The sequence below is a fragment of the Palaemon carinicauda genome, chromosome 31, assembly GCF_036898095.1.
Source record: "Palaemon carinicauda isolate YSFRI2023 chromosome 31, ASM3689809v2, whole genome shotgun sequence".
In the NCBI taxonomy this organism is placed as follows: Eukaryota; Metazoa; Arthropoda; class Malacostraca; order Decapoda; family Palaemonidae; genus Palaemon; species Palaemon carinicauda.
Genome location: NC_090755.1, coordinates 62951888 through 62973786, shown reverse-complemented (window position 1 = coordinate 62973786; position 21899 = coordinate 62951888). Strand labels below are relative to the sequence as shown.

At 46.5% G+C, this 21899-nt stretch overlaps 1 long non-coding RNA gene across 2 annotated transcripts in view; it reads left to right on the top strand.

The window, feature by feature from the left end:
• Positions 1 to 21899, top strand: part of LOC137624439 (uncharacterized) — a 63139-nt gene continuing 41240 nt past the window's right edge. For both annotated transcript variants that reach the window (XR_011040733.1, XR_011040732.1), the window contains exon 1: positions 1 to 93. This is a non-coding gene — a long non-coding RNA (uncharacterized lncRNA). The remainder of the gene's footprint in view (positions 94 to 21899) is intronic.

The following is a 21899-nucleotide window of genomic DNA, read 5'->3' as shown; positions in this document are numbered from 1 at the left end:
AAAACCGAACACAAAACAAACATGGGCGACACAGGAACTCCGTTCAACTCCCCAACGTCTATCTCGGACGGGACAACAGCCCCTAAAGAATCCGTAAGCTTCAATTTAATACTGATAAAAACTTTTTTGATACATGAAACGGTAATCTGAAACTATTTATTTGCGACGGGAACGAGTGTCATTTTCGAAGAGAGCGTAATTTTTTCAATAAGAAAAAGTAGTTTTTTCCTAGGTTACATTGCCCTCTAATACAATAAAATAATAGCAATATAATGTTTCTGCGATTGATATTACATGAGAATTCCCCGTTTTTCAATCTTTTAATAAACTGTTACCTCATAGTTTAAATGTGAGGCCCCGAAATTACCCCATGCACCCAGTTATTGAATCCCCCCCCCCCTTCCAGATCCTGGTCATATCCCCATAATGATGTAAATAAAATGAATGAGTTTGTTATTAAAGTTAAAACCAAGAATGGTTTCCTGATCTGAAAATGATTTAGTAGTATTACGGTAGAGTCCCACCCAATGCCATTACTGCTTGCCACTAGATAGAAGCTTGGTGTTTTCTTTTTTAGCGAGCAAAGTGAGTGCACGGCTGAGCAAAAACCATTAGATTAGAGTCTAATGGTTTTGCTCTGTCGTGCACTTGCTTTGCTCCTGAAAAAATAATACCCTCAAGCTCGTATTTAGTGGCAAGTGGTAATGGCGTTGGGTGGGACTCTACCGTAATATTACCAATAATTTGACGCACGTTGAAAAGTGTGAACAAATTGACCTTCATTTCTGTTGGATATTTTGGAGTTTTAGAGATACAGGACCCTTTAAAGAACAACTATAAGGGAGACCACGGCATGGAATTGTTTTTATTCTTTGGGAGAAAATCTAGCCTCACCTACCTAACCATGGGCTGGGCACTCCTTACTTACTTCCTTCTGCAAGCTTCTTTCTTTCCTAGTCTTGCTTAAACCCTCGGTAAATTATAAGAACGGGAAAATGCACAATAGTTGAATAAAGGAAGCTGTCTAACCTAACCACTCCCACCTAACCTAGGTGGCCAGGTCTTCCTCGCTTAAAGTATCTTTGACTACCCGCCTTCCCAACCTCACCCACGATGCTTGTGTATATTTGTTAGCCACCTCATACTTATCTGAAATAGTAAAAATACGAAAAGAACAAATAGATAAAATACGAACAAATATTTTTACCCACAGTGCATTGCAAAAATAAATTTCTTTCTGGAACAACGTGATCTTGGCAAGTACCATATTCATCTGTAAATATCTCTGTACTCATTAAATTCCAGAAGATTTGAAGTCATTTGTGTCAATCATATTGAGATGATCCCAAGGGCTAATGATATTCATTGGCAAATATCTTCGTAGTTATAATTTTTGTTGATAGATTTCAGTGTGCTCTTAATATCACTCATGTCAAGAAGAAATCGTGAGTTAGAAAAATAGAATGCGCAACACAGGATGAAACTAATATTACTGAAAAATTATACTTAGTACTAATACTGTATAGTGAGGAAACTTAAGGGATGCATCCCTACCATACTTAACCTAACCTAGTTTACTAGTTCTTTACCGGACTTGGGCTCCTCCCTTGATCCCCGTAACCTGACCTACTATTATTATTATTATTACTATCCAGGCTACAACCCTAGTTAGAAAAGCAAGATGCTATAAGCCCAGGGGCTCCAACAGGGAAAAATAGCTCAGTGAGTAAAGGAAATAAGGAAATAAATAAATGAAGAGAACAAATTAACAAGAAATCATACTAAAAAAAGTAACAACGTCAAAACAGACATGTCATATGTAAACTATTAACAACATCAAAAACAAATATGTCATAAATAAACTTTAAAAAGACTCATGTCCGCCTGGTCAACAAAAAAGCATTTGCTCCAACTTTGAACTTTTGAAGTTCTACTGATTCAACTACCCGATTAGGAAGATCATTCCACAACTTGGTAACAGCTGGAATAAAACTTCTAGAGTACTGCGTAGTATTGAGCCTCATGATGGAGAAGGCCTGGCTATTAGAATTAACTGCCTGCCTAGTATTACGAACAGGATAGAATTATCCAGGGAGATCTGAATGTAAAGGATGGTCAGAGTTATGAAAAATATTATGCAACATGCACAATGAACTAATTGAACGAGGGTGCCAGAGATTAATATCTAGATCAAGAATAAGAAATTTAATAGACCGTAAGTTTCTGTCCAACAAATTAAGATGAGAATCAGCAGCTGAAGACCAGACAGGGGAACAATACTCAAAACAAGGTAGAATGAAAGAATTAAAACACTTCTTCAGAATAGATTGATCACCGAAAATCTTGAAAGACTTTCTCAATAAGCCTATTTTTTGTGCAATTGAAGAAGACACAGACCTTATATGTTTCTCAAAAGTAAATTTGCTGTCGAGAATCACACCTAAAATTTTAAAAGAGTCATACAAATTTAAAGAAACATCAATACTGAGATCCGGATGTTGAGGAGCCACCGTCCTTGACCTACTTACAATCATACTTTGAGTTTTGTTAGGATTCAACTTCATATACCCCATAATTTGCACCATGCACTAATTCTAGCTAAATCTCTATTAAGGAATTCACCAACCCCAGATCTACATTCAGGGGATGGAATTGATGCAAAGAGAGTAGCATCATCTGCATATGCAACAAGCTTATTTTCTAGGCCAAACCACATGTCATGTGTATATAGTATGAAAAGTAATGGGCCAAGAACACTACCCTGTGGAACACCTTGTAGTTCAAATGAAATTATAGGTATGCATCCTATCCCAACTCAAGTTAACCTAATTTTGTGTGTCAGGTCTTTACTTGAGGCCCTTCCACACGAGGATCAAATGCATGGTGGGCAGACGCTGTTACCAAATTTTGTGGTATGGGTAACAATGGAGAGTGTAGATAACGTCATAGACGTGGACCACTGGCAGACCATTGAAGTGCCCGTGCCCGTTGTTAAGGCACTGGATGGGAGTCTGACACAACTCTGACTGCACTCTTATTGTCGTCTGGCCCAAGTCATATGTTTGCCTGCCAGTGCCTACTGTCTGATCTGGTAACACTGTTTCAAAGTGAAAGAATTTCAGGAAAATCAAACTGCCCACCCTGCTTTTGCCCCTCGTGTGGAAGGGCTTTTAGCCATGACCTAGCTCTCAGTATGCCAATAAAAACCATGGTTAAAACATTTATGAAGGTATAACTTCCCAAGCTTTACAACACAAAACAACATCTTTTGAGGGAAGTAAAAAAATTACTAGCCAAAAATGTAACAACAGAATGACATTCACTTTATTTCTTTTATTTCTTTAGCAGAACTTGCAGTCACATGTCTGTCATGAATCAGTTAGATTATATTTTGCTTGTGAATATCTTAAAAGTCACGATAGCACCTTTGTATGGGAATTAGTCAAATTAACAGTGTTCAATGATACTGTTCTCTATAACAATATCACTGTCAACTGAAATGGCAAGTGTCTAAGATTGATGATTAACTTCCAGAATGGTAAAAATGTCATTTGTTCCGTAACTGAAATACAAACCACGCTATTTAATATGGGTACAGTAATTACTTTCGGCGTAGCTGAAATGACGAGCCATTAGAATTTTAACGAGGGTTTACTACCCCACCGCTAGTTAGCGGGGGGGTAGGGAGGGCAGCTTGCTAAACCCCACCCCCCCTCTCACACACCTGTGCTTGAGCTCACTTTGCTCTCGGCTCGGGTGGTAGTCGGACGTGTCCGCTGTCACCCTCGCCTTCTTTGACAGCCATTGTTAACCCTTTTACCCCCAGGCTCTTTGGAAATTTCCAACCCTTAAGCCCCAGGGGGTTATTTTTTTCCCAGCACATTTTGCAGTATATTTTTTTAAAATTGCTCTAACAGCCTTATTTTAAATATTTAACTTAGCCGGTGAATATATAATAGCTGCAACTCTGCGGCTCGACAGAAAACACACTCAAAAAACTTGCGAGCGATCGCTATGAAGGTTGCGGGTGTGCCCACCAGCGCCAACTGTCGGCCAGATACCACTCTTGCATGTAAACAAAACCTTCAATTCTTCTCTGTCGACGTTGACGACAAGACGTATCAATACTCGCTGTAGAACCTGGAGTTTTCTCAACATATTTGGTGAAGTACTTCATTTTGGTTTGAGCTTTCGCAGTGCAGGTGTTTTATCTTCATCTTAAATCTTGAACTCGTTTTTGGATAGATTTAATTTTTGATGACAAAGAGAGTATGGACTTTCTTTGACTTTTAAATGGCCGACCCTTCCCTTAGACGGAAGTGTGTTTTAGGCTTTTAGCAATTATCTTATCACGTTATAAATTAATTATAGATTTTCCTCTATATATTTTATATCTCAACCGCCTTTATTAGGCCTCTTCGATTAGCTTTCCATTTATAATAAACATCAAAATAAATTTTAATGATTTGTTTATATGCGACCTTTCCTGAGAGTAGGCGGTCCTAACTTGGAAACCGAAGTTAAACAACGTTGAGCCCTTTTCAATCGTAAATAACTTTTACAGAGCTAATTATTTAAAACTTATTAAATGAAATATTTTTAGTAAATATTTTATGATAGTTTTTTTTTTTTTCTTTGAATAGTCTTCGTACTGTTTCAAAGATGAACTAACGTTTAGTTTATTTATGCTACGCAGTTTGCGCTCTATCGTTACGATAGAGAGAGAGAGTATCACGGTTTCACTTTGCAGAAAGAGTAAATCGATTCTGACGTTTTGTTCTTTATTCTTTCAAAGCTTAAATGTTTTAAAGACTATTTTAAAGGAACTTTTAATTGAAAAACCTTTCAGTTTTTTTTTTTTCCTTTGGTCAAATAACCTGTTTATTGACGAAAGGTAAGTGGGCTCTTCTCTTCGGTGCGAAATCAAGAGAGAGAGAGAGAGAGATAGAGACGGAGAGAGAGAGAGGAGAGAGAACGTTCCGATCTTTATCTCGTCCCAAGCGAGTAACGTTGTTCTCGAGTTACTCTCGTCCCTAGTCTCTGTACGGGGAAAAAGGATAAAACGTTTTTAGTTTTTATTCTCATCCTAAGGCACTGTACGGTGAGAGATTGAAAACGTAGTTTTGAATGAACTAGTGTTTAGTCTCTTCCCCAGCCACTGATTCTTTTTTTTTTTTATCTTAAAATATGTTTACTGTTTTTTGCTGGTATTAATGTGCTTACATTATACGACTGATTTCGCAATTACAACCTTTTGATGAGGGTAGAATTGCGTGCTTCAGGTAGAAATCAGTTTTATTCATACCTAATGTGAATTGTTAAAAAATTCGATTTCAGTGAAATAAGTGCAAAACAGAAAATCGTAGTGATAAAGTGATATTGCGCAAAGTGTTATCAGTGTTGCGACCGAGGGTTCGTCTGTTCGTGCCTGTCGTTCGCCTAGTCCGGGACCTCTTGCAAGCTCCCAAGCCCAGGGGAGAAGTAATGTCGTACGACTAATGGGTTCGAGAGGCCTTGATCAGCGAACAGACGTTCCCTCTATGGTATCAGGTGTATCTTACCAAGATCACCCCTACCATAAGGCGAGAGAGACGATTTTCTCCTCGTCATCCGAAGGCTTTTCGCATAAGAAACCGTGGAACAAGGTTTCGAGGCCCTTTAAGCGAAAGTCAGTCCTTTCAGGACAGGTCCAGCGTCCTGGTTTTAACTATTAGGACAGCTCTGACCCTATGCAGTCATCGGAAGACTGCTCGCCGCCTAACAAAAGCGTAACACAGACTCCGAGAGTCTTTTTGTAGGCAAGGTTTTGCGGTCACAGACGTTACCCTCGTCTCTTACCGCAACCATTCCCGTTGATCCTAAATGGGTTGTACGGCAAGACATGCAGAATAAGCTTACCTCCCTTATGGAAGACTATTCTGCCGATAAGTCCGTTGAGCCTAGCCGTTTATCTCATCGAGATCCTGGCCTTCAGCCACCCTAACGTTCCTTTGTGCGTCCTGTTGACGTTGGCGTAGCCAAGTCACGTCAGTCAGGTTGTTTAGAACCACACTCGATGCGGTCTCGTGTGGATTTTCAGCCACATTTGGACGTTAGGCCACTTGCTGATGCTCCTGTTGACGTTCAGGACGTTCGCCAACAATCGGAGTTGACTTGTTTTGACGCTGAGCGTCAACCTCCGCATTCTAGAGTTGTTTTGACTGCTCAGTCTAGGCGGTCAAAGCAGTCTCGAGTGGACGCTGTGCGTCCTCACGCACCTGTTGTTGTTGACAGTTCACAGACTGTCAAGCAGTTACATGACGTTGCGTCCTGGTCCGCTACTAATGCACCAGTGCGTGTGGACTCTGCTTGTAAAGCATTGCCACCACGGTAGGTCTCTCCCTTGCTTGAGACTCGGCTATTGTCGAACAAGGTTCCTTCAGATGAGGAAGTTGCTGTTCCCCCTCCTACTGATATTCCCTTGAGGACTCTGTCAGACGGAGAGGAGCCTAAAGCTGCTTAGCCCTCTATGGACTTTAAATAAATCATGCTGATTTTTAAGGATCTTTGTCCGGATCTTTTTGTAACTGCTGCTCCTCGTTCGCCTAAACGTCAGAGCTTACACTAGGCCTAGCTACTTCGAAGCCGTTGTTTTATAAGCTAGTGCTCTCTCGCTCTTCTAAGAGAGCTTTACGTTTGCTAGGCGACTGGTTTATCACCAGGAGGAGTTTGGGGGAGACAGCCTTTGCTTTCCCTTCTTTTAAACTGGCTTATAGAGCGAGAGTCTGATATGACACGAGAGAAGTTCTCGGCTTGGGAGTTCCTGCCTCTGCCCAGATAGACTTCTCAAACCTCATAGACTCTCCCTGGCGCCTGGCCATGAGACGCTCCAAGATTTTACAGGTCGACTTCACAGCTATTTTCGAGCGTTTGAAGTTTTGCTGTACAATTATGTCATGCATAAACAAGGCTTTCAGGGATGGCTCCAATGATCTGACAGCCACGTTCTCTGCAGGAACAAGTCCCTCAGGGATGGCTCCAATGATTTGGCAGCCATGTTCACTGCAGGAGTACGTAAGAGGCAAGTGCGCTCAATGTGTTCATTGTCAAGACAAACTTCACGATGTAGTCTACCAGGCTGTCTTGACAGCATTTATGGAAGGCGACTGGATGGTCTCTCTCGACCTTCAGGAGGCATACTTCCACATTCCTATACACCCGGATTCCCAACCGTTTCTGAGGTTTGTTTACAGGAATGTGGGGGTACCAGTTTCGAGCCCTGTGCTTTGGCCTCAGTCCTGCGCCTCTCGTGTTTACGAGGCTCATGAGGAATGTGGCAAAATCCCTCCATCTATCGGGGATCCGAGCCTCCCTGTACTTGGACGACTGGCTTCTCAGAGCATCGTCCAGTCTTCGCTGTCTGCAGGATCTACATTGGACGTTGAGTCTGGCCAGGGAGTTGGGACTTTTGGTCAACCTAAAAGTCCCAACTGATCCCATCCCAGATTATTCTATATTTGGGGATGGAGATTCGCAGTCAAGCCCTGCTCGAAGTCCAACTAATGCTGAAACGAAACGTTTATTCAGTCAGGAGTTGGAACAGTCTCGTAGGGACTCTCTCATCCCTGGAGCAGTTTGTCTCACTAGGGAGACTACACCTTCTGCCTCTCCGGTTCCATCTAGCCTCTCACTGGAACTAGGACAAGACATTAGAGACGGTATCATTCCCAGTCTCCGAACCAGTAAAGGCATGCCTGAAATGGTGGGACAGCAATATCAGTCTGAGAGAGGGACTATCCCTAGCAGTCAAGAACCCAAACCACGTGTTGTCCTCAGACGCGTCGGATTTGGGTTGGGGTGCGACCCTGGACGGTCGGGAATAGCTCGGGTCTGTGGACCTCAAGTCAGAAGAGCATGCACATCAACGGCAAGGAGCTATTAGCAGTCCACTTGGCCTTGATGATATTAGAAAGCTTCTTCGAAACTTAGTGGTAGAGGCAACTCAGACAACACCACAACTTTGGCGTACATCTCCAAGCAAGGAGGCACACACTCCTTCACACTGCTCGAGATCGCAAGGGACCTTCTCTTATGGTCAAGAATTCGAGGCATCTCCCTGTTGACGAGATTCATCCAGGGGGACTTGAACGTCTTGGCAGACTGTCTCAGTCGGAGGGGTCAGGTGATACCCACGGAATGGACCCTCCACAAGGACGTGGGCAAGAGTCTTTGGGCTACTTGGGGTCAACCCACCATAGACCTCTTTGCCTCCTCGTTGACCAAAAGGTTACCAATCTATTGCTCTCCAGTCCTAGATACAGAAGCAATCTACATAGACGCGTTTCTACTGGATTGGTCTTTTCTGGACTTATATGCATTCCCACCATTCAAGATAGTCAACAAGGTACTGCAGAAGTTCGCCTCTCACGAAGGGACAAGGTTGACGTTGGTTGCTACCCTCTGGCCCGCGAGAGAGTGGTGCACCGAGGTACTTCAATGGCTGGTAGACTTTCCAAGAAGTCTTCCTCTAATGGTAGATCTGTTACGTCAGCCCCACGTAAAGAATGTCCATCAAAGCCTCCCCGCTCTTCGTCTGACTTCCTTCAGACTATCGAAAGACTCTCAAGAGCTAGAGGCTTTTCGAAGGAGGCAGCCAGTGCGATTGCAAGAGCTAGGAGAGCTTCTACCATTAGAGTATACCAGTCGAAGTGGGAAGTCTTTCGAGACTGGTGCAAGTCAGCATCTGTGTCCTCGTCCAGTACCTCTGTAGCCCAAATCGCAGATTTTCTTTTACATCTGAGAAAGGTTCACTCCCTTTCAGCTCCCACGATTAAGGGCTACAGGAGCATGTTGGCTTCGGTCTTTCGACATAGAGGCTTAGATCTTTCCAACAATAAAGATCTCCAAGATCTCCTTAAGTCTTTCGAGACCTCTAAGGAACGTCGTTTGGCAACTCTTGGATGGAACTTAGACGTGGTCCTAAGGTTCCTCATGTCAGACAGGTTTGAGCCATTACTTTCAGCCTCCCTGAAGGATCTCACCCTCAAGACACTTTTCCTAGTGTGCTTGGCTTCGGCTAAAAGGGTCAGTGAACTTCATGCCTTCAGTAAGAACATCGGCTTTTCTACAGAAAAAAGCCACTTGTTCACTTCAACTTGGTTTCCTGGCCAAAAATGAACTGCCTTCTCGTCCTTGGCCTAAATCTTTTGATATTCCTTGCTTATCAGAGATCGTAGGCAACGAACTGGAAAGAGTATTATGTCCTGTTAGAGCTCTTAAGTTCGATTTAGCTCGTACTAAGTCATTACGAGGGAAATCTGAGGCATTATGGTGCTCAGTTAAGAAACCTTCATTGCCTATGTCAAAGAATGCTTTGTCATATTTTATCAGATTTTTTTAATACGAGAAGCTCATTCTCACTTGAATGAGAAAGACCGATGTTTGCTTAAGGTTAAGACGCACGAAGTTAGAGATATAGCAACCTCCGTGGCCTTCAAGCAAAATAAATCTCTGCAAAGTATTATGGACGCGACTTTTTGGAGAAGCAAGTCAGTGTTCGCGTCATTTTACTTAAATGATGTCCAGACTCTTTACGAGGACTGCTACACACTGGGTCCATTCGTTGCAGCGAGTGCAGTAGTGGGTGAGGGTTCTACCACTACACTTCCCTAATTCCAATATCCTTTTAATCTGTCTCTTGAAATGTTTTTAATATTGTTTTATGAGTTGTTCGGAAGGCTAAGAAGCCTTTCGCATCCTGGTTGATTTGGCGGGTGGTCAAAGTCATTTCTTGAGAGCGCCCAGATTAGGGGTTTGATGAGGTCCTGTTGTATGGGTTGCAACCCTTGATACTTCAGCTCCTGGGAGTCTTTCAGCATCCTAAGAGGATCGCTGGGCTCCGTGAGGAAGACAGACTTACAAGGCAGAGTAATCGTCTAAGTCAACTTCCTTACCAGGTACCTATATATTTTGGTTTTGTTATATTGATAACTGTCAAAATGAAAAAACTCTTAGCTTATACGCTGTAAACTTAATTAACTCTGGTCTCTACCCACCGCCTTGGGTGTGAATCAGCTATTATATATTCACCGGCTAAGTTAAATATTTAAAAATGATATTTTAATTATAAAATAAATTTTTGAATATACTTACCCGGTGAATATATAAATTAAATGACCCTCCCTTCCTCCCCAATAGAGACACAGCGGGACGAGAAGAATTGAAGGTTTTGTTTACATGCAAGAGTGGTATCTGGCCGACAGTTGGCGCTGGTGGGCACACCCGCAACCTTCATAGCGATCGCTCGCGAGTTTTTTGATTGTGTTTTCTGTCGAGCCGCAGAGTTGCAGCTATTATATATTCACCGGGTAAGTATATTCAAAAATTTATTTTATAATTAAAATATCATATTTTTGTCATAGAGAGGTCAGGTTGGTCTCATTCTCTTGGAAAATGCCTAAATTTTCTCAAAAAATTATAAAAAATATAAAAATTTTTTTTTTATAGCATTTTTTTGCAAGGACGTACCGGTACGTCCATGGGGGTAAAGGGATGGGTTTTGTGAAACGTACCAGTACGTCCTTTGGGGGTAAAAGGGTTAAAGCTTTCTGCTTTTCCTTTGACAGGTGTGCGTGAAGTTGGCCTCTGCTATGCAAAAGTGTCCTGGATTACCCGACCGCCCTTGTGGCACGTATAGGTCGGCGGTCGAGACAGACCCTCACACCCTATGTCCTTATTGTAGGGGCCAGCGGTGTGATAGAAATAAAGTGTGTGGTGAGTGTAGGGAGTGGTCTACCTCCCAGTGGGAGAGGTTTTCTCGGCCCTGGAAGAAGAATTCCAGATGGGATATTTCTCCTTCGAAGGTTTCTTTGAAAGGAGAAAATCCCAAGGGCTCTTCTTCCGTGGCCCAAACCTCCTCCGAAGTTCCCACTCGATTGGTTTCTTCCGAGAAACTGTCGAGTGGTAGTGTAGGCCGTAGTTCTGTTGACCGATCTCGGGGTTTGGGAGAGGGAGTTGCCTCCCATAGCGAGGCAGCTCCTCCTCCTCCCCCGGGGGAGGATTTAAATATGCCTGTGTTTAATAATGATTTGTTACAGCTTTGGGCTTCCTTGGGGCTTGAGGGTTCGCCCTCCAAGGAAGCCTTGTTTGACATGATCAGGTTGGGGGCAGCTGTCAAACAATCGCCGACTTTAGCAGAGGTTGATCCTCTGTCTATCGTCGACGTTGTCGTGGTAGAGGCTTCCGATGAGTTATATCAAACCTCTGCTCGTGACGTTCCTGATGTAGCTGAAGGCTTAGTTCCCCCCTCTGAACATCCTTCGAGGAAGGAACTAAGTCCAACGGTCTCTCCTGCCGGTGATTCTCCCCCTCGGGGGAGTTCACTCACAGAGACTCCTCTTCGGAGGACTGCCGATGGTCAGCCTGCTGACCTCACGGCCCCCAGAGAGCGTATAAGGCGTAAAGCCCGCCTTCCTCTTCGCCGTAGAGGCCTTCCTTCACCTCACAAGGGTGTTAGGAGGCGCCTCTTCGGTTCATCGTCACCGCAGTCCGCCGCAGAGGAACCTCGCCGTCGTTCTCTGACTCTACCAGCTACATCCCTGGACCTCACTGCAGATCGTTCGCAATATCCTTCGGTGGAAGGTTGTCCTTACAAAGGGCACACCGACCTTCCACCCGCCAGACCTGCTGACCTGCCGTCGCCGTTCCTGGCTGCTGACGCGCTGTGGGCACCAAAACATCCTGTTGTAAAACGGGCAACGGTCCCTTCGGGGCATCAAGGTCTTTCACACAAGTTAGTGCATAAGTCCCTTACGCGCCAGGTCTCCCCTGCGCGCCAGCGCTCGCCTCCAGAAGTTGCTCCTGTTAAAGCGCGGCAGCGCTCACCTGCACTAAAGCGCTCACCTGCGCGCCAGCGCGCTACTGCGCACCCTCATCCTGCTGCGCGCCTTCGTTCTCCTGTGCGCCAGCGCGCCAACGATCTCCTGCGCGCCCATGATCTTCTGATCTGGGTGCAGTGGGGAAATTAACCTCTTCCCCTGCTCGCCAGCGCTCACCAACGCGCCATCGATCGCCAACGCACCATCGGTCCGCGCCTGCACGCCATCCTTCACCAGCGCGCCATCACGCCCAGTCTCCGACGCGCGCCCACGAGGTTGCGCACGCGCCCCCTGCGCTCCCACACCCATCACCACAGCTAGATGTGCGCTCTCATGCGCGCCCGCGCACAAGGGATATGTCTCCTGCATGCGCGCGCCCAAAGTTATTGCCCGCACGGGCTCTTCGTCCGGACCCTGCGCGCGAAGTCGTCTTTGCGCGCGCGAGCGCTTATTCATCTTTCAGCAAGCCCTCTGCCATCTCCAGCCCGCGCCCCTGCGCGCCATCGCTCGCCCGCGCGCGCCCTCGCCATCGCCCTTGCGCGCGCCCCAACATTCGCGACCCAGGGCAATTCCCATCGCGCGAGCGCCAGCATGTTCCCCAGCGCGATCCCACATTCGAGGCTGCAGGGCAACGCGCGGCCAGGTCATCCGAGCTTGCCTCCTCCAGCCAATCCAGCGCCGGCAACAAACTCCTCCCACCTCCTCATGTCCATCAGAGGAGGTACTTTGACATCGTAAAGGAGACTTGTTTAGCTCTTCCCCTACACCACTCTTTGGAAGAGCTTACCAGGGGAGTCCCTCTAGAGAGAGACTCCAACCGCCAGGTCTCGTTCTCGGCAACGCAGATCCTTAGTCAGGAGAAGGTAGCGAAGTGTGCCATGCAGGCAACTTCGTGGCTGGACATCTGGCTAGGGTCTCTGGGCATCCCGTTACGATCAAAGGACTTGTCCAAAGAAAGTACCAGGAAGGCCATGGAGACCTTTTTACTCTCAGGCACTCGTACGATCGAGTTTCTAGCCCACCAAGTCTCGAACTTGTGGGCTAATACCATCTTGAAACGTCGAGATGCGGTGTCTGAGAGATTCCATCAAAAGGTCCCCAGTACCGAGATCAGCAGGGTCAGACATTCTTCCATTATGGGGAAGAACTTGTTCGAGCCTAAGGACGTGGAGCAGGCCGCTGAGAGGTGGAGGAAGTCCAACCAGGACTCTCTCCTACATAGAGCTCTAACATCGAAGCCCTATAAACCTCCAGCAACCCAGCAACCATGTCCTACCAAGACCATGAAACCGGCAGCTACAGCGAAGACAACGGTGTTTAAGCCCTTTCCTGTCAAGGACAAGAAAGGCAAAAAGTCCTCCAGGGGAGGAAAGAATCCTAGAGGGAGCGGCCGAGGCCTCAAACGCTAGGATTGGCTGTCCCCCTGCATGTCCACCAGTGGGGGGATGCCTACAAAGTTGGGCAAACAGGTGGCAGCAACTCGGGGCCGATTCCTGGACGATTTCCGTAATCAGTCAAGGATATCGCGTCCAATTCACAACATCTCTACCTCCCCTGACAGCGAATCCAGTGTCGTTGAGCTCCCTTGCCATGGGATCGGCAAGGGGGCAAGCCCTTCGGCTACAAGTCCAGACCATGTTGAAGAAGAGCGCTCTCCAACAGGTCGTTGATGGGTCCCCAGGCTTCTTCAGTCGACTCTTTCTTGTAAAGAAGGCGTCTGGAGGCTGGAGACCAGTCATCGACCTCTCAGCTCTGAACAGGTTTGTCAAGCAGACCCCGTTCAGCATGGAGACCGCAGACACGGTCAGACTTGCAGTGAGACCGCAAGACTTCATGTGTACACTGGACCTGAAGGACGCGTACTTCCAGATCCCAGTCCATCCGTCTTCAAGGAAGTACTTAAGATTCAGCCTAGACAACAAGGTGTACCAGTTCAAGGTGCTTTGTTTCGGTCTCTCCACAGCACCACAGGTTTTCACCAGTGTGTTCACCCTAATATCGTCGTGGGCATACAGGATCGGCATCCGTCTCCTCCGTTATCTGGACGACTGGCTGATCCTAGCAGACTCGGAGTCAGCCCTTCTTCGACACCGAGACAAACTTCTGGGACTTTGCCAAGATCTGGGGATCATGGTAAATCTCAAGAAGTCTTCTCTGCTTTCCACTCAAAAACTGGTATATCTAGGCATGATCATAGACACCGATCTCCACAAAGCCTTCCCATCAGACGACAGGATAGCAAGGCTGAGGAGGGTCGCAAGTCCTTTCCTCAGACGAGAAGAGCTTCCAGCCCAATCGTGGTTACGTCTCCTCGGTCACCTCTCATCCTTGGCCCGTCTAGTTCCCAATGGTCGCCTCAGGATGAGATCCCTCCAATGGCGACTCAGGTCCCGGTGGAATCAGGGTCACGATTCCCCGGACGTCATGATCCCTATGGGTCCTGCGGAACAGACGGACCTTCAGTGGTGGGGGACAGACGAGAACCTACGAAGGGGAGTGGATCTTCTCGTCCTCCCCCCGGATTTGATGCTGTTTTCGGACGCCTCAAAGAAAGGGTGGGTGGCCCACGTTCTGCAACACAGGACTTCAGGCCTGTGGTCAGAATCAGAAAAGTGCCTCCATATAAATCTGCTAGAAATGAAGGCCATATTCCTGGCCCTTCAACAGTTCCAACAATACCTGGCGGGTCACTCTGTGGTGGTGATGAGCGACAACACCACAGTAGTGGCTTACATCAACAAGCAAGGAGGTACCTTTTCAAAGCAGCTATCCAATCTCGCAGTAGAGATACTGAGATGGACCGAAGCCCACTCGATTCCACTATCTGCTCGCTTCATTCCAGGCAAGAGGAATGTGCTCGCCGACAGTCTGAGCAGAGCGTCTCAGATAGTGAGTACCGAGTGGTCTTTGGATCATGTAGTAGCTAACAAAGTCCTGACTTTGTGGGGTTCCCCGACTGTGGATCTGTTCGCTACAGCGCTGAACTTCAAGCTTCCGCTGTACTACTCCCCAGTCCCGGACCCAAGGCGCTCTGGCAAGATGCCTTCCAACAACGGTGGGACAACATCGACGTATACGCCTTTTCCCCGTTCTGTCTGATGAGGAGGGTGCTCAACAAGACCAGAATATCGGTCAATCTTTCGATGACCCTTATAGCTCTGTTATGGCATCACTCGGAATGGTTTCCAGACCTTCTGCAACTCCTAATGGAACTTCCGAGAGAACTCCCTCCACGACACGAGCTACTCAAACAACCACACGCCAACATCTTCCACAGACGACTTCACGCCTGGAGACTATCCAGCATCTCCTCGCTGAGAGAGGATTTTCGCAACAAGTTGCGAGCAGGATGTCTGGACACCTGCGAAGGTCATCCGCATCTGTCTACCAGGCAAAGTGGGGAGTCTTCTGTGGTTGGTGTCGTGGATGGGGTATCTCTCTACTTGATGCCACTATTCCAGTAATAGCGGAGTTCTTCGTGTATTTGCGGGAAGAAATGCGCCTTTCAGTCACGGCAGTGAAAGGCTATCGCTCAGCCTTAAGTCTAGCCTTCAGGCTCAAAGGACTGGACATATCTTCCTCGCTGGAACTTTCCCTACTCATACGAAGTTATGAACTTACCTGCCCTCAGTCGGAAGTGAGACCTCCTCCATGGAACGTGGTTCGCGTTCTCAGATCTCTTAAGAGACCTCTCTACGAACCATTACGCCAGGCTTCAGATCGCCACCTAACTTGGAAGACGTTGTTCCTACTAGCTTTAGCCTCGGCCAAGCGAGTCGGTGAACTTCATGGTCTCCCTTATGACATCGCCCATTCAAGGGGATGGGGGGAGGGTAACGTTCAGATTCATCCCTGAGTTTGTTGCTAAGACTCAGAATCCGGGAGTGCCGGACCCTCGGTTCGACTCTTTCCAGATTTCGAGTCTTCGTTCTGTAACAGATGACCCAGACCATCTCTTACTGTGTCCAGGAAGGAGTCTGAGGCTATATCTCAAAAGAACGACTGCAGTTCGTCCCCAAGTGCAGGCATTGTTTGTGAGCACTGGGAGAACTAAGAGGAGGGTTACCGAGAATACCATCTCGGCATGGATTCGTAGGGTGATCCATCTGTCCCTGAATCCTGACCCTCCTCCATCACGTCGCCCTAGAGCACATGATGTCAGGGGCGTAGCTACGTCCCTGGCCTTCAAGAAGAACTTTTCAGTGACGCAAGTGCTACAAGCGGTGGTGTGGAAGCGTCAGACGACCTTCACAGCCCACTACCTGTGAGACGTGACCCACAGGAGGCTCGATACGTTCTCTATCGGCCCTGTGGTGGCTGCACAACAACTGGTTTAAAACCTCGGGCTCCTTAATGGACAACTAGCAGAAGGTTGAGGGCATTGTTACCCAGTCTTAGTCTGCATGAATGAAAAGGTATGTCTGGCCCTTATTCTTTTCTTCATCCTCCCCTCTCTTGGGGAAAGCAGCATCCTGGGTTCTCTGCACAGATGACCTCGAACCACTGCAGGTAAACCATGTTTCCTTGTGTTCCTAGTATTAAGCTAATACTGTCACGTCCCCATACCCTGACAAAGTGGTATTGGGAGAGTCCTAGCCTAAAGTTTCCATCTAAAGGACTACAGGTCAACTTCCTAGGACGAGTCACACTTCATACCTTCACACACAGCTTACGTAGGCTGCAGCCCTTGCATAGAAAGGTTCTAGCGAGGTGCAGGGACTCCTTATTGTTGAGTGCTGACACACTCAGATACTGAGTCCCCTGGCAAAGCCAAAAGCCAGTACTGGCTGGAACTTGCCATCCTTCCTAAGGGGTGAGTCACCCATATTAAATAGCGTGGTTTGTATTTCAGTTACGGAACATATGACAAATTCGTAGGTAATTTGTATTTTTCCTAACGATACAAACCTTAGCTATTTAATCAAACTTGCCCGCCAGCCCTATCCCCCGTGAAGTCCTACCACTAAGCAAAGTGAGCTCAAGCACAGGTGTGTGTGAAGGGGGGGGTAGCAAGCTACCCTCCCTACCCCCCGCTAACTAGCAGTGGGGTAGTAAACCCTCGTTAAAATTCTAATGGTCCGTCATTTCAGCTACGCCAAAAGTAATTACCCATATTAAATAGCTAAGGTTTGTATAGTTAGGAAAAATACAAATTACCTACGAATTTGTCATATATGTAAAGTCCAAGCTATTACAACTGGGTAAAGCAAAATTTAAACCTATTCAATATGGGCAGTGTGGTTTGTTCCTGACTTGCATACAATCCTTCTGTCCTTAAAAGTAGGGATATGTCATCAGCGGTGCTGGAGACATAACCAACACCGCATTTGTAAGGGTAGGAAAAATACAAATTACTTTCAAAATATCTTTTGTTCATACACAGATACAAGTTCTTGTTCTCTAATAGGAGTATGCTTTCAGCATAGCTGGTACTCAACTGTTAAAATCTATAATGAGATGTCGGTAGTTACTGGTTGGTAGCAGAGAAGCCCTGCCCCTCCCCCCCATTAGCCCACTGATTAGCCACTTTGTTTTCAGGTGCCAGAGAGTATATACGTACTCCCAGCATCATCAACTGGCTGTTTTAATCTTTTGCTTTTTCTTCTTGATAATTGTTGACAGTTTGTTATATGCTAGGGATATTAACCTACGAGGTAATACAAACCATCATCCTTTACTATAGGAGATAGAAAACAGTGAAAACTGGCACATGGCAGATAAAAACTTTGTGTAAACAGACCGGCAAAACAGTGAAAACTGGCACATGGCAGTTAAAAACTTTGTGTAAACCGACCAGCCGGTAGTTCACTTGCCAGCCTCTAGGAGGCAGCCGCCTCACTCATCGGTCCACCAGTGCCACCCAGCACTTTTAACTTCAGCCATTGGAGAGTGCTGTGATACTCTCTCTTCGCTCTTGAACTTTTGTGGCAGAATTACTAATTCCTTTGGCTTTCTTTCCTCCCAGCATGTTTGAAGTCATGCCAATTATATGTACATGTCCAGGAGCATCGCCAAAGTCTTGCGGTACTTTCATGAGTAACCTTGGTGTCGTTCCTCATTTGGTATGCCAAGTTTGCAGAGGCCATGCGTGTGTTGAGGCCTCTCTATGTAGTGAATATTAGGATTGGTCACCCTCCCAGTGGTTGAAGTTCAGCTGGAGGAAGAAGCCTAAGAGGTTCTCTACGCCTTTGGGATCTTCCTTGAAGTTGAAAAGTCCTAGCCCTACGTCTCCTGTGGTTCTTCATTCGGACTCTTCACTTGTGGCTTCTTTGGGATGCCATTTTGAGCAAGAGTGGTGGCATTCTAACTCTTGGAAAAGTCCAGGGTCAAGGGCCTTAGAGAGACGACAGCTTATTCTCCTTAGGACGAGTCTCTTGTGGCCATCGTTGGGCATTGAAGGCTTGCTGTCAGAAGACAACCTTAATCGCTTTCTTGTGTTGAAGCTCCCAGTAGAAGAGCAGATGTTAGGAAAGAAAACTAGTCTCCTTGCATAGAAGACATCCCCCTGTTGCGTTTCTGTTCCTCATGAGCATTTTATCTCTTCGGGACATGGTCATCGGGTTGTGAGATAACCTCGAGCTTCGCTCTCTCTGGAGGATGGCGGCAAATACACCAAGTGATCTTACACCGTTGTCTTTCTCCTGTTTGTTGACCCAGATCCTCCAGTCTTTCGCAGAGGATGTCGTTGCAGGGAGACTCGTAGTTCATAATGTTCTAGCTCCACCTAGCCATTTTTCTAGCAAAGCTCACAGGTCCTCGACATCGCAAACGATTTGCGCATTGCCCTCATACTAGTGGCATCATTGCATCTCGCCCTCGCATTCTCATCGCTCACAGAGCCTTGCCCTCGTGTTCTTATTATTCCTTGCCCTCGTGTTCCAAGTACGCTGTTGCGCTTCACCTTCCAGTCCCCCTTGCGCTTCAGGCACTTACTGCCGGCTCGTGTAAGCACAATGTTCACCTTCACGATCCAGGAAGGTCTCTTCTTCGTATTTTCCTAGGTGCTCTAGGCATGCTTCTTTTCATCATTCCACTTCTCTTGAGGAATCATCCCCAACCTCTAAACGTTCGTGTGCCTGAGCAGATCATTCTCCAATGAAGGAGGAAAGAAACAACCCGGGAAGTCAATGACACACCGGCTAGAGTCGCTAAACAAAGGCTCCTTCAAACCCTGCATCCAGTTGAGCCAGCAAGAGGCTCAGATTTTTGCTCAGAATTTCCTACTGTCCCGTTGATTCCCAGTAGTCCAGTTTGTTCTCGATCCTCACTCGCCATAGACCAATAAATCCAAATTGAAAGTCTCTCTGTCTCCCTTTTCTACTCCTGGCCTATTGGCGATCAAAGCTCTCTCCAGGTGAGAGAATAGGAGGAAGGTTCCCTACACCCTTAAGGGAGACACGAGACGAAGAACTCACAACAGTGTGTCTCTTTCACCGAAGATCTCCCTCACAAATTCCTGCAAACCTCAAGTTTCAGTCCGTCATCTTCGTCAAAGCAACGAATCCTAGAGATCTGCATTGCAGACCCTTATCCCCCTTTTCGGCTAGTGTGTTGCAGAAGAATAAGAAAAGACCTATCACCACGAAGAGGAAAGTACATCTGGTGGATCTTGACTCAAAGCTTCAAGTGGTCCGAATTGCACATCAGGCAGGGGAGTCTCATTCAAAGGCTGATGGGTTCTCACAGCCTGTTGAAGATGACCCTGTTCCTTTTTTAGATCCAGAGTTGGTGTATTATGGTTCATCTGGTTCCTTGGAGTCGGAAGGCGATGCTTCACAGCCAGTTGCACCTAGGACACCAACATTGGAAGGAGGAGGGGCTCCTTTACCTAAGGTGTTTTGTAATATCCATACTGTCAGCAACCTGGGGGACAGATTAGGGTCTCGTCCCAAAGGAAGGACTGCCACTTTTGACCTCCTGTGCTGTGCTCACTCCAATGCCAAACCCCAACTGGGGATGCCATTGTCCATCTTAGCCAAGGACATGCTAGATAAAATCCAGGAATAGGTTGCGATCATTATCCCGCGCTGTTCGTTGGAGAGACTATCTTCAGTATCAGACTCCTACTTGCAGGGAGAAACAACAATAATGGAAGTCCCAGCCATGAACATTCTCCAGGCCCTGTTCTGGATAGACCACTGGTCTAGCACTGTCGGTTACTTTGCTGACACCTTGGACTTGGCCAACCCAGTGAAGAATCAGATGCTGAAGGACATCATGCCAACATTTGTTAGGGTATTTGAATATGTAATGTATCAGGCAGCCAATCAGTGGGCTAACAGGGTACTCAAGCACTGGGAAGCCATGACCTTCAGTATGCATAAGTGCATTGATAGGAGAGAGAAGCTGGACCTGAAGAATGCTTCTCTTACAACCCCTTCATTATGCCCTTGAAGACATAGCAATTACCACAGAGGAATGTAGGAAAGGAGCACAACACTCCTTGATGCAGAGGGTGGTATCGTTTCTTGACCCACAACTATCAGCATAGGACAATCATGGCCGGAAAATTGACCCGTGCCATCTAAAAGAAGAGGAGGAGCCCAGCCACAGTCAATCCTTATGAAATCTCCTTTGCACCTCACTCCCCCCTGCCAGTCCCCAAGGCATAACTGAAGGAAAGGCAAGTTATGGGGTAGATTCCTGCGCTAGGATGGACATTTCCCCCCACCTTACCTCCAGGGGGGATGCATACAATGGAATTGGAAGAGATGGTGGACTCACGGGGCAGAGAACTGGACGGGGAGGGTCATGTGCTCAGAATACTGTACCTTTTTTTGTTCATCAGCTCTTCCCCCCTCTGTATCCTCCTCCAGAGTCCATGTCATGTTATCCCCGGGAAAACGGCGGATTATCTTGCCCTACAAGAGAAAATCAACGACATGCTACGGAAGGACGCCCTTCAGTAAGACATCAATGTGTCTTGGGGTTTCTTCAGTTGACTTTCTTGTGGAAAAGACATCTAGAGGTTAGAGACCAGTTATTGATCTCCGCTTTGAATGTGTTTGTTCAGTAGATTCCATTCAAAATGGAGACTCCACGTTTTTTCAGCCGATAAGACCAGTTGATCTCCTGGTGACATTGGACCTCAATGATGCATATTTCCAGATAATGGTTCATCCAGTACCTCGGGAAGGACCTGAGGATGGTGGTAGTCGACAAGAAGGTTAACCAGTTTAAGGTCCTTTGCTTTGGTCTGTCGACATCTTCACAGGTGTCCACAAGGGTGTTTGGCCTTGTGTCGTTTTGAGCTCATGCCAACGGAATCAGGTTGCTTCACTACCTGGACAACTGGCTAATACAGTAGTTGCAGATTCTAAAGAGAGACCCTTCAAGCCCTTCTAGACACAAGCTTCTCAACTTTTGTCAGAACCTGAGAGTCATGATAAAATGCAAGAAGTCGGTCATCATCCCCTCCCTGTGACTCGTCTACCTGGGGATGGAGTTAAACACCTTTTGGAGAAAGTCTTCCCATCAGAAGTGAGAATCTCACAACTTCGACAAACAGCTCGCCCCCTTTCTTCAGTATCCAAGTCTGCCAGCCCACCTTTAGCAGAAGCTCCTACGTCGTGTCTCTTCTCGACTATAAGGTTGTTTTATTCAATGGTGACTAGCAGAGACAAACTTGATGAAAGGAATCTTGTTAAAAGTTCCTCCTCCAGTTTCATCTGTTCACAGATGTTTTTGAAGGAGAGCTTGAGAACTCTAGACCATCAGATGGTATCAGGGCCGTGGTCGGACCAGGACTGTCACAACCACATGAACGATTTAAGAGTCAAGGGCAGCATGTCGGGCCCTCCAACATTTTTGCCTTCTTCTCGAAGACCACTCTTGTGTTGATGAGCGCCAACACTGTGGTATCCTACTTTTGCGAAGTGAGGAACAATGTCCCATCAAGTATGTCGCTTAGTAATCAGAATCATCGACAGGAAGGAGGAACACTCGCTAACTCTTGACAGCCTACAGGTTATGTTTTCTACAATGGTGACTGAAGTCATCCTGATTGCAACACCTAGACAAACCCCAGTCTCATCAATTGTCACC